At 39.6% G+C, this 13,933-nt stretch overlaps 1 protein-coding gene across 10 annotated transcripts in view; it reads left to right on the forward strand.

Moving 5' to 3' along the window:
• Positions 1-7,922: 7,922 nt before the first annotated feature.
• Positions 7,923-13,933, forward strand: part of FAM135A (family with sequence similarity 135 member A) — a 135,207-nt gene continuing 129,196 nt past the window's right edge. For 6 of the 10 annotated variants that reach the window (XM_009205455.3, XM_009205459.3, XM_009205454.4 and 3 more), the window contains exons 1-2: positions 8,014-8,312; positions 9,897-9,982. The gene's annotated coding sequence lies outside the window, so the exon portion shown is untranslated. Of the gene's footprint in view, positions 8,313-9,896; positions 9,983-13,933 lie in introns of all 10 variants that reach the window. The other 4 variants (XM_003897792.5, XM_009205456.4, XM_031667157.1 and 1 more) reach the window with 2 other exon arrangements.

Here is a 13,933-nt window from a genome sequence, read left to right on the forward strand (position 1 = left end):
TTGGATATAATGCCTCTTCCTACCAAAGGGAGTGGAAAATGTCATAATTCACAAGACATCATGGAATACTCACAGAGTTGTGCCTCATATTAGGGAAAAATCTACCCTAGACTAAATGCTGCTCTTGTCCCATGTACCAAAGCATAAAAGCAAGATCTGAAAGATTCAAACCGTTTCCAAGTGACTCAACTGCACCCCATGACAAGTCTAAGAATATTTATAGGAATACAAAAATGTCAAAAAACAGCAAGGCAAAATTTATAATGTTGACCACTGAATCAGAAATTATTTGGAATTCAAACAAAGGGGAAAATATAACCGATCATAAGGGGAAAAAAACCCAACCCATTGACATTGACCCAGAAATGATACAGCTGACAAGATAAGGATTCATATATAAGGACATTAACAGTCATAATTATATTATATATTCAAGAAACTAGAGGAAACATTGAACATGTAAAACAGAAATATGGGTAATACAAAAAATATAAAATTCTAGAGTTAAGGTCAGCAAATGTTATTTTTAAAGAGTCAGAAAGTAAATATCTCAGGCTTTGCAGGCCACTTAAGGTATTCTTTCTTATGAAAACTTTTTAAAATGTAAAATCATTCCTAGCTCATGGACTATACAAAAAAAGGGCCAAGGGATAATTGTCCATGGGTCATATTTTGCTACCTCCTGTTCTAGAGGGTAAATCTACAATGTCTGAAATGGAAAATACATTGAATATGATTAATAGCAGAGTAGGCACGTAGAAGAAAAGTGAACTTGAAGACATAGCAATAGAAACTATCCAAAATGAAACACAGAGAAAACAAAACACTAAAGAAAAAAGAACAGCGCTTGAGTAAGTTATAGGACTACTACAAGCTGTCTAATATATACACGATTATAGTTCCCAAAGGAAATGAAAAATATTTGAAAATATAATGGCCAAAAATATTCCAAAAGTTGGTGAAAAGTCTAAACCCATAGATCCATGAACCAACAAAGCTGAAGCATAAAAAAAGTGAAGAAAATTATACCGCGGCACTTTATGGTCAAAATGCTTTTTTAAATGAAGAAAAGATTTTAAAAGCAGACAGAAGGGAGAAGAAAAGCCACATTACACAACTAGGAATGAAAATAAAGATAACAGCAGATTTTTTGTTGGAAACAATGCAAGCAAGAACACAGTGGAGCATCATCTTTAAAATATTGGGGGGAAAAAGTCACTCTAGAATTCTACGCCCTATGAAGATATCTTTCAAAAATAAAGGTACAGTAATGACATTGTAAGACATACAGAAGCAGAAAGTTTACATCACTAGCACACCTACATTCTAAGAAGTGTTAAAGGTCAAGAACGAAACAATACCAGATGAAAATCTAAGTCAACACTAAAACATAAAGAGCACTGGAAAGGATAACTATGTGGGAAAATACAAAAGAATGTCTGATATATTTAAATGTCTTTTAAAAACAATTGATCATTTAAAGCAAAAACAATGCATTGTGAGGTTTATAACACATGTAGAAATAAAATGTATGACAACAGCACAAATCATGGGAATGGAAAATGGAAGTATAGTGTTGTAAGGTTTTTAAAATACACGAAAAGTATGTAATACACTTGACATTGGATCATGATAAGCAAAAACTATATATGATAAATCTTAAAATAATCTCCGAAATACCATAAAAAGAGCAATTGCTAATAAGCCAACAAAGGAGACAAAATTGAATCATTAAAAAATATTAATACAAAATAAGTTTTAAAAAAGAATAAAAGACGGACAAAGAAGATAGTACAAACAGAAAACAAGCAACAAGATGATACATTTAAACCAAAACATATCCATAAATACATTAAATACAAATGATATAAACATATCAATTACAAGCCAGAGACTGAGACCTCCAAGAAATCCACTTTAAAGACAAAAGTAGGTTAAAAGTAAAAAGATAGGAAATTATATATCATAGTAACATAAATCAAAATGAAGTTGAAATGACTGTATTAATATAATACTAAGCAGATTTCAGAGCAAAAAATTTCACTAGGGAAAATGAAGGCCATTTCATAATGGTGTATTATTCATATAAATTCATTGAGAGGACCTAACTATCCTAAACAAATACGCACTTAATAAAAGGGTGCCAAAATACATGAAGTAAACATACATAAAACTATAAAGAGAAATGCATAATGCCTACTTTGTTGAAATTTTGTTATAAGGAGCAGAAATAATGTATGTTAAGTATCAGGACTAGCACTCAGCAGATGATAAAGGTTCAATATGTTATCTACTATTACTAGTATTAGAAAACTAAAAGATATTATAGTGGTTTATGCAATGTTTAAAGTTTTACTCAACTTTTGTTTTGCTGTAAAATGTAGATTTAAAAATCTACAGATTACATTAATTTCCATTCACATTGTACCTTAAATCCTTTTCTCCAGTCTCACCAGAAGAGATGTTCCTCTTTTTGTTCAAGTTTGACTTTTCCTTGGACTACAGAAGCATTGTGAAAGAGAGAAAATATTTTGAAAGAAAGGTCAGACAAGACATGGAAATGGAATGGACAGGAAACTAAAAAAAAGGGAAGCATCAAATATAGCTGTGTTAGACATAAACATGGGAACAGTAGACACTGTGGACTACTAGAGGAAGGGAGGCAGTGGAGTATGGGTTGAAAAACTACTTGTTGGGTACGATGCTCACTACCTGGGTGCAATATATCCCTGTAACAAATCTGCACATATACCTTCTATATCTAAAATAAAAGTTGAAATTAAAATACGTGCGTGCGTGTGTGTGTGTGTGTGTGTGTGTGTGTATGCTGGGCGCAGTGGCTCACGCCTGTAATCCCAGCACTTTAGGAGGCTAACACAGATGGATCATCTGAGCTCAGGAGTTCAGGACCAGCCTGGGCAACATTGCGAAACTGTCTCTACTAAAAATACAAAAATTAGTCAGGCATGGTGGTGAGAGCCTGTAGTCACAGCTACTCGGGAGGCTGAGATGGGAGGATCGCTTGAACCTGGGAGGCAGAGGTTGCAGTGAGCCAAGATCATGCCACTGCACTCTAGCTTGGGTGATAAGAGATCCTGTCTCAAAAAATATATATATATAAAAAATATATCTATGTATATAATATATATGTATATATAATATATAATATGCATATATAATATGTATATATGAAAAGGATTTTAAAAGATAAAGAAGTGAAAATAGAACAAAAGAAAAGAAAAAAATATATATATGGCAGTGAGGTTCTAGGCTTAGTAAATGGGAGGGGAAGGGGTATTGACAGAAACCAGAAGTTTGGCAGAGAGCTAGATCTGTGCATGAAGGAAGGCAGGATGAGTTTGGGATATGTTGAATAAGAAGGTATAGCAGGATAACAGGAAAAGTGATACAGTCTGATACGAAGCAGAAGATATGGGGCTGGAATTGTTTTAAAGATCAAGTCTCAAGATGTAAATGTATGAGTCATAGGAAGACTGAGATAGTTGCCCTAATGTGTTTGCTGTCAAAGAGCAAATGATAATTAGTATAAATATTATGTTTAAAAAAAAACCACAGTAAGCGTCAGGCATACAAAGAAGAGAATAATTCAGAAATCATTTCACTGCCGTCACTTGATACTAGTTAATTATACTTCACAGGAATGATTCAGTGGGATGGTGGTAGGAGGAATGTTTCTGTCTGACAGACTGACTCCAATGATCCAAGCAGACATGCTGTCTTTGGGAACCCTAGGTAACCTGAATTGCAACCAAGAAGTCACTATTTGTCCCTTTTTAACAAAATATAACAAAAACTACTTTGAACTTTAATAGACCAGGAAGCATCAGGTTTTTTTTTCTGTATTATTACAGTCTGATATGGAGTATATGTATTACATAGAATGAGACTCTGTCTTAAAACAAAAACAAACAAAACATCATGAAATATTACAACACTGTTATGAAGTAATACATTTGCCCTTCTGGTTTGTAGCTGTTACTAACCCATAAAGGAAGTCCTATAATGAAACTTTGTTCTGCTGTTTTATATTTCTTGTTAAAGTAATATAACCTCCTAAAAAACTTATCTTTGAGTACTGTGGGCATTCACCCAAGTATCCGTAAATGATAAAATCTATACTCTGCCTGGAGACAAGAGTGAATGCCCCAGAAGGAGGTTTAATACTTTATTATTACTTATCACACTTTATTAGAGTACTCTAATTCTTACAAAAAAGAATTCAGAATTCCCTGTATGAAATGCCAAAAATAATCACATTGTTGAAAAAAGTTGTGGAATAACTTTGACTATATCTCATTTTTAATTTTCAAATAATGACCATACTTACAACAGGAATATTTTAAAAATCATAAAGCCCAGTAAGGAAAAATACAGATTTTTTTTTTTTTTTTTTTTAGTAAATTAATGTTTAGCATCTGACAAATATGAGACATCCTTCATGAGGCTATTTTCTTTCTTTTTTTTTTTTTTTTGAGATGGAGTCTTGCTCTGCCGCCCAGCCTGGAGTGCAATGGCGTAATCTTGGCTCACTGAAACCTCTGCCTCCGGGATTCAAGTGATTCTCCTGCCTCAGCCTCCCGAGTAGCTGGGATTACAGACACCCACCACCACGCCTGGCTAATTTTTGTATTTTTGGTAGAGCCAGGGTTTCACTATGTTGGCCAGGCTAGTCTCAAACTCCTGACCTCGTGATCTCCTGCCTTGGCCTCCCAAAGTGCTGGGATTACAGGAATGAGCCACCGCGCCCGGACTTCATAGGGCTATTTTCAAATTTACAATATTCATTTCTTCTACTCTCTCAATCTTTAGCTGAATCAATGTTGTGCAACTGAGAAAGGGAGAGATAACCTGATCTTTGGATTACGAGAATACTCCACAGTTAGAAGGGTTTAGCAAACATTCAAAAACACTTCATGCCAAAGTTAAATTATGTAAACCAATTACAAGATGGAAAGGATTCGAAATCTTACATTCCTTGAGCACAACATAGATTGAAAATGACACATATAACATAAAATGTTAATGTACATTAAATGTGACACAAAACTGTTTATTAGCAGCATAATGGGTGACAAGAAATCTGGGATGATAAATACGGGAAGTAAATTTAGAATCAGGAAATTTCTACACAAATTTCTAAAGGAATTCAAATTGTATATAATGTGATTATCTTCCCATATGTGAGAGAAAACAGACCTAGAGAAGGTAAGACACTCTCAAGATAACACAGTATAATGAAGACTTTAGAATTAGAACCAGGTAACCTGACAATTAGATCAGTGTGCTAAATCCTCTAGTAGTCTGTACCTCAGCAGATGGCATAAATTTTCTTATTTCTTATGGTTTTTGTTGTTGTTGTTGCTGTTTTTTATTTTTGAGAAGGAGTCTTACTCTGTAGCCCAGGCTGGAATGCAGTGGTGCCATCTCGGCTCACTGCAACCTCCGCCTCCCAGGTTCCAGCGATTTCCATGCCTCAGCCTCTGGAGTAGCTGGGAATACAGGTGCCTGCCACCACACCGGGTAATTTTTTTATTTTTAGTAGATGGGGTTTCTCTGCTAAACCCAGGCTGGTCTCGAACATCTGACCTCAAGTGATCTGCCTGCCTCGGCTTCCCAAAGTGCTGGGATTACAGGGGTGAGCCAAAGCAGTCCCAGGTGAATTTTCGTATTTCTTTAAGAGATTATTTTATATTCGTCTATCAATAGATAATTACCAGGAACTCTTGCTAAATCTCTAGGTTAGTTAAGTGCTCCTCTTCTGGGTTCCCAGACAACCCTGTACCTACCCCAATTTTAACTATGTAGGAGAACTTGTTTTTTTTGTTTTTGTTTTTGCATGCCTGTCTACCCCTACTAGACTGCAAACTCTGAGATTTTAGACTAACCGTTAACCTTCATTATATCCCTCAGTAACTAGCACAGTATTTGGCAAACATCTAATAAACAATAAAAATATATATATAATGGTTGAACTGATTTGACTTTTTTTCGAAGGCGCACCATGATCCTTGTCAACTTCTCCAGCCTCACATCCGCAAACAGTGGCGTAGAAGTCTTAGTTTTAGTTCAGCACAAAGACCAGTTTCTTACTGTACAGCTTTTGTTTAAGCAATCCTTTTCCCTTTACTCCTCCCAACCGCCACAAGACATCCCACTTCAACTTTCTGGAATCATTTTCTCCTGGAAGTTTTTCCTGACTCATGACCTCTTCCCAAAGTTGGATTAATGCTTCTTCTGAGCTCCAATAGCTCCCTGTGCCTTTATCTCTGCACTACACACATTACATCATAGGGTAATAATGCAAACACTCCACCCAAGTTCTTTTTCATTCATGTTGGTATCTTCCAAGATTAGCACACTGCCTGGCACATAGCAGATGAGTTAACAATGTGATTTGAATAAAAAGAACTCGGAACAGGGAAAGAATCTTGGCACACAGTGTGGGCCACATGGAGTGCACGGAGGTGGAAATGCAAATAATTGGTTGTTTACTATATTCTCCTAAGACATGGCTGGAACTAAAAGACAGAAAAAGCCTTTCCAATTTTGAGGCTAAAGTTCAAGTCACAAAACAAGCAACAAAAGCCTGTTTAGCAAGGACAGTAAAATGGTACAAGGCTATAAAAGAAGGGACAAATTAGAATTCAGGAAAGCAGGCCATTCATACAAATGCAAATAGATTGGTTCACAGGATAATGGGACACCCAATCATGTAAAAACTGGTACAAGCCGGGCATAGTGGTTTAGGCCTGTAATCCCAGCACTTGGAAGGCAGCGGCGGGTGGATCACCTAAGGTCAGGAGTTCGAAACCAGCCTGACCAATATGGTGAGACCCCGTCTGTACCAACAATACAAAAAGTAGTCGGGCGTGGTGGCATGTGCCTGTAGTCGCAGCTACTCGGGAGGCTGAGACAGAACTGCTTGAACTCCGGAGGCGGAGGTTGCGGTGAGCCGAGATCACACTACTGAACACCAGCCTAGGCGACAGAGCAACACTCTGACTCACAAAAGGAAAAAAAAAAAAAAACTGGTACAAAGATGAAAAACAATGGTTAAATTATATATTCAAAACCTGTCCCCTAAATGGCCTAGGTTACAAGACATCACCATTACTTTCAAATGAATGCACAAAGCTTTTCCCTTCTAATTCTTACTGTGGTAAAATATACATAACAGAAAATTTACCATTTTAACCATTTTAAGTGCACAGTTCAGGAGCATTACGTCCATTCATTATTGAGCAACCAACACCACTATCCATCCTAGATTCATTTTTAACACACGAGTCGCAGCCGAAATTTTTCTTTCATTAACTCAGCTTTAGCAACATACTGAACTTTATGCACTACAAAAGTTTTTGCCACATAAGGTTCAGAAACAGGGAAGAGTGAAATAAATCAATGATCCTTCATGGGTTTCTGTTAATGGAATGTAACAGCGAAAGGCTTCACTTCATCAGCCCCCTCCCGCCCTTTTTGGCGTCATAAACCGAGAAATAACCAGATCAGCACCCACATCTCCCAAGATGCAAGGACCGGGTCCCGAAAGGCAGTTGTCCCGCCCCAGCGCAGATCCCCTGCAGCCTCCTTTCCTACCGCACAAATCGACTAGCGCAGGAACCGGGCTCTCTACCCGGGACTGCACCAAGGAGCTAGAGAGAAAGGGAGAAACAACATTGTGAGAAAAAAGGCTAAAGTTCTCGAACTCCCTCTTTTTGCCCTCTTCTTGCTCTCTACTCCTCCTCCACCTCCAGGTTCCTTCCCTTAAACGCACAGGCAAGCCCCTTTTCTTGGACGCGCGCTTTTTGTTGACGCAACTCTCCCGTTCTCGCGGGAACTTGGGAACGGGAGCCTGGTAGGGCGGACAAATCTCTCGAAATCTCAGTAGGCGCTGGAGCTGGAGGGGCAACTGAAGCTCCTGAAGGGCGGGGCACGGAGCTTGAAGGGGCGGGGCCTAGCCTCAGAGAGGGGAGGGAAGAGGCGGGAGGAGGAGGTGAGAGAGGCCGGGGGCGGGGCCGTGCGGCCGGGGACCTGTTGATCGCAGGTATAGCCGGCTGGCCCGGACTCCCTCGGGACTGGGGCGACTGCGCATGCTCGCTGGCCGCGCTGGGCCGGTAGCCGAGCCGCGGTGACGAACCGGCTCCGCGGTTGCGGTGTTTGCGGTTGCTGTGATGGCGATGTGAGGGGGCCCGGGGCGGGATGGTGCTTACCCGGGTAGGGCCATCTTCTTCCAGCTGGACAACGAGCTCCTCCGTCCGACAGGCGGGGGAAGAGGCCGACCCAGGCGAGAGGTAACCCCCTTACTGTCTCCTCTGGCTCCCCCGACTCCCGACACCCATGACCCCTCCCTCCGTCCCTCTTTCCCAGGGGCTGGGAAGGAAGCGGCCTCCTCCTCGTCCGCCGCTAGCCCGCCGCGGCCCCTCACCCGACTGCTGGCGGTCGGACCTGGCCCCGGCCCCGCTGAAGGTCGGCGGGGACGGCGGTGCGGAGCGCTCTGCGGGAGGCGAGGGGCCGCGGCGCGCTGCTCTCCCGGTGCCCGCGGCCGCCCCTGCCCCTGCGCTCGTCCCTCGACCCGTTCTTCCTGAACCTCGCGCCTGGCGTGTCCCTGCCTTCGCCTGCCCTTCACCCCTACTCCATCTTCGTCGCTGTGTCCCTCCTTTACCCGCTTTCGTGGTTCTGCTTTTTCATCCCGCACCTCCCACGTGCTTTTTTGCCTTGGTGGTCCCTCCTTGGGAAGCCGTGTATCTCTGTGTTTCCATCCCTAGGCTGACTCCCCTGTCCGGAGCTCCTTACCCTGGTCGACCAGGTTTCTCACTCTTGTTACCTCCATAATTTCTTCCTTGGTTTTATTTTCCTCTCATCCACCTCCTTTGGGTACTTTCTCCTGGTTCCCTTTTTGTTAGTTGCCGATTGTGTTTTGCTTTAGCATCGCTTTGCACTGGAGTTCATTCCATGCCCCATCTTACCTTCGGAAACCCTCACTCCCTTCGCTTTCCTTTGGTACCCTGCTTCATCGCTTTCTGCCTGATGGCCACTATCCTCCCGTCCTTTTCCATCGTGGACCCAGTGAGTCTCTAATCTTAATTTTTTCCCCTCCAAAACTCTTCCACCCTCCCCCTCATTTGTATAAGTCAAGCCTCTTAACTTCATTCTATGTTTTACTTATTAAATCTCTGAAGACTTCTTTGTGTCATATCCTTCTAGTCCTTGCTGCTTTCTGCCTAAGCTAGGTATCCACTCAATGTTTCTAGTTCATCTTCCAGTTTAATAACATTTCTTCTTTCTTTACCGGTTGGTGGAAGTATCATCGAAAGAGTGACAATAAATCGGTTACACTTATTGATTAAAGCTTTAATTTCTAAGAATTATGTTTACCTGACATGCCTGGAAAAGCAACTTGAGTACAGACGTCATGAAACTATAACGGGTTAAGACTTGTTAAAGGTTGACCTGCAAACATACACTTAAAATTTGGAAATTTTCTTGTCCTCCATTAGGTGTAGCTGCCCAAGAACTAATCTTAGATGAAATTTAACAGAATTTATTTTATAAAATGTATTATTAATTTGTTTTATACATTTGCTATTGCAATTGACTGCATAATTTTCCTGAGAGTCTCTGTTCTCTAATAAATGCATACAATTTCTGCTACCTTTAGAATTAGTGTGCTTATGGGAGACATACGTGAGAAGTATTAAATTGTTTAATTGAGCAAAAGAACTTTCTAAACGGTTTTGTAGTTTTTTTCTTCCATTGCACTGTGATCAAGATTTTGCTTAAATACAACTTCTCTTTACATAAATAATGGTATAGTGTCTTATTTTGAAGGCATCTGCTGAAGCAATTATGTTCAGTGAAGTTTGTCTTTATTGTAGGTTTGAAGATCAACTGGATTATGTATTTCGTTCTGGAATCTCAAAGCAGTCCACAAACAAATTCTTCCTTACGTTGTCTGTGTCAGGTAGGAATTAAGTTTTCTGTTTCTGTTTTAAGAAGGGAAATACCAAGGCAAAAAAAATGTAGTTCCTTATTCAAAGTAATTTAAAGTAAAACTAGGAGACTCTGGTGTCATCAAACCAACTTTTTTGAGAAGAACTAGCAATTGTTGTGTATAGTAAGAGATGATGCACTCATCAGCTTTTAAGATTTTTTAAAAATGAGTTTTCAAATGCAAATAAAGATGACTGCGGCTTCTCAAGGAAGCTTGCACTTCCTTCAAAGCCAGGTCTTTTTATTTTTAGGTAAACATTCATTTAAAAAAAGTAAATGCCTACAAATTCTTGCTGGTATTTTTAGTGAGTAGGTTCCTGTGCTCTTAGAAATCAAATAAGGATTTGTGGTGGACAGCAGACAGAAGACTAGAATTTCTAGTCAGAAGATACGAGCTCTTACGATGACTCATGACATTAGTTTGTAGAACCCACTTTACCTGTGTATCTCAGTGTGTCCAACTCTAAAGTATGGATAATAAAGGTGGCCTCCCAGTAATCTCTCAATAGCAAAGCAAGCCCTAATCACTTAAACATGCTTAGGGCCACCACAGATAAAAATTTGCTATATAAATACTTAGTTTTTATCTCTTTAATTTTAGACTATGTAGTAAGAGTGTAATTGAACAGATTTAATTAAATCCCAAATCGAACAGATTTCTTTTTTAAATTTCAGACTTCTGTGAAAAGTCTAGTAGAATGCTAGTGAACTGTGGACTAGCATTCTATTAGACTTTTCTAATATACTAGATAGATGTACTAAATAAAATGACCTGGCTTTGAAGGAAGTGTAAGCTTCCTTGACAAGCAGCAGTTCTAATGTACTAGAGTTTTCTAATTAGTGCATTAACAGACACTGCAGCATTCAGTATGTAAAACAGATATTTCTTTTGTTTGCCACGAGTTGACACTGGAAGGAAATATAAGAGTTACACCTATATCTTTAGTTACATCCTTAATTTTCTGTTTTATATTTTTATTTTGTTTACATTAAATAAAATCTTTATTTTGTTTACATTAAAATCTTGTTGTGGGTGCTGTTTAGGGGATAGAAAAGCCAAGGATTGCCTTTGCTTTGATTTTAGGTATTGAGGAAAAACTGCTTAACATTGAGTTTTTTATATGTACATGTGTGCATTTAAATAAATGGATGGAGATGAGGGCATATATATTTGAAGTGTTTTTTTCATGAGTTGTTTGTCAGGAAGAAGGTTTAGAGATGACTGGGAATAAGGTAGGGTGTGGCTCATGCCTATAATTCTAGCACTTTGGGAGGTTGAGGCAGGAGGATCTCTTGAGGCCAGGAGTTCAAGACTGGCCTGGGCAACAGAGTGAGACCCTGTCTTAATTAAAAGAAAGAAAGAGGAATAAGAAGCAGAATGGTGATGTAGAAGAAAGCATTCTTAATGGACTCAGTGGTTTTTCAGAAAAGTTACAAAGCATAAGTGATTAGGCAGGTCTAGGTTTTTCAGAAGGAATAAAGTGAAACAACTCCACAGTAGGTTTACAGTTTATTTTTAAAGATTGGCAGTTGGTAACAGGTACATACGTGGTTATTGATGATGTGCTAAATTTAAAATAAATATTAGCTTCTTTTTTCTTAAGAGAATGTAAAAGTATCAGGCATATTATACCATTAAGAGACATCTCCTACTTGAGTAACTAACCCTTCAGGTAGTTCTTATTTTGATGAAAAAAATTTGATGAACTATCTCTCAACCAAGAAACCATTCTGAGAAAAATATAGCATATTTCCTTTTATGGCATTAGGTCTCTATGAGATCACCCAGAATATAGAACATATTTCTAAATTGTGTTGTGAATATATTGATAATAGCCTGGGAGTGAGCTTTTTTGGTTTTTTTGGGTTTTTTTTTTTTGGGACAGAGTCCCACTGTATTGCCCAGGCTGGAGTACAGTGGCGGGATCTCAGCTTACTGCAGCCTCTGCCTCCCGGGTTCAAGCAATTCATGTGCTTCAAACTCCTAAGTAGCTGGGATTACATGCCCAGGGCACCACACCTGGCTAATTTTTGTATTTTTAGTAGAGATGGGGTTTCGCCATGTTGGCCAGGCTGGTCTCAAACTCCTGGCCTCAAGTAATTCGCCCACCTCAGCTACCCAAAGTGCTGGGATTACAGGCATGAACTACTACGCCTGGCTGTAGTCTGGGACATTTCTGTTAAGTGTTATGAAATGTTCTTTTGCTACAGGTCTTAATTTAACCTGAACTAGAATAAGTATTCCTTTATTGAAATGCCCTTGAGGTTGCCTATAGGATGCAGCTGTTTCATTCATGATGGGTTTTAGAGCAGTGTTAACTATGACACTTGCTCTTTGATGTCTTCAGATTGCCAGCAAGTCATGGGCTTACATTGGAAATACTGCTATCTATAAATGTCTGAGCAGCAAGGTCAGGCCTTATTGGCAGTAAAAAATATAAGACTGTGGAAGCCTATATACCCTTTACCATCTCTTTTATCTTTTGGAATTGAGAATCCCAGCTTTTTAGAACAGCCTCAGGTTTACTCTATTTGGTATCAACAGAGAAACATACAACTTTTTAAAACATTGTTTATCTTACGTTCTAAAAAGCTATCCTCATTTTCTTTCCTTTGAAAGATGTCCTTTCTCACCCTCTCCACCGAAGAGAAAAAGTTAGTCTTCTACTTTTTTCTTAAGTATTTCTATAATTCATGCAAAATGGCATATGTCTGGCCCTTATGAGTTTATTTTGATGAGTGAGGAGTGGCTGCAAAAGTTTCTAGACAAGGGATTTTCCTTACCTGTGCCCTTTAGTGTAATGATTCTGATAAGCTCACCTGTGCTGTGAATCACTTTTTAAAATGAGATAATGTTTGTGACGAAAGTTGTGTATGTGAATGATTGTGGGGCAAAAGGAGGTCATAAGTGATGATGATCTACAGAGTGAGGCAAGTGACAGCTGGCTTGGTCATTTTATTTAATTAATTAATTTATTTATTTATTTATTATTGAGACGGAGTCTGCTTTGTTACCCAGGCTAGAGTGCAGTGGTATGATCTCAGCTCACTGCAGCCTCCGCCTCAAGGGTTTGAGTGATTCTCCTGCCTCAGCTTCCTGAGGTGTAGCTGGGATTACAGGTGCGTGCCACCACACCCAGCTAATTTCCTTATTTTTAGTAGAGACAGGGTTTCGCTATGTTGGCCAGGCTGGTCTTGAACTCCTGACCGCAGGTGATCCACTCGCCTCGGCCTTCCAAAGTGCTGGAATTACAGGCATGAGCCACCGTGCCCAGCCTGGCTTGGTCATTTTAGAGCAGGGATGTAATCCAGTGACTGAGCATGTTTAGTCCCTGCAAGAGGGAGCTTACAAAGATGGGCAGGAGGTCAGGGCCTCAGCCAATCAAGAAGGAAATTGAATGTAAATCAAGAAATATGACTATAACTCAGATATTCAGACTGAACCAAACCAATGCAGACCTAACCAATTCAGGTGGCCAGAATTTACACCATGTAGCATGTTTAGGGATGCAAGACTAATCCACATGTCACTGGCTGATTGTTTGCAGTTTACTGCTGTATGGTCTGACTTGGTCAAGATTAGCTCAAAGACCGTAAGGCCCAGTGCTTATGTTGATTGGAGTTCTGTGCTATAGGTGACTGGGATTTAGGAAAGATGGCGTCTAGGTGTACCTTCGGCCAAGAAACTCATTTTCCTACTCCCTTGGATCTGCTACAGAACATGACTGTTACAATAATATTTTGTTATTCACAAGAGAATAGCATTCTCAAGATTTCTAAGAGTATTCCTGTTTTGGCCAGGTATGGTGGCTCATGCCTGTAATCCCAGCACTTTGGGAGGCCGAGGCAGGCAGATCACAAGGTCAGGAGTTCAAGACCAGCCTGACCAATATGATGAAACCCCGTCTCTACTAAAATTACA

The sequence above is a fragment of the Papio anubis genome, chromosome 6, assembly GCF_008728515.1.
Source record: "Papio anubis isolate 15944 chromosome 6, Panubis1.0, whole genome shotgun sequence".
Classification (NCBI taxonomy): domain Eukaryota; kingdom Metazoa; phylum Chordata; class Mammalia; order Primates; family Cercopithecidae; genus Papio; species Papio anubis.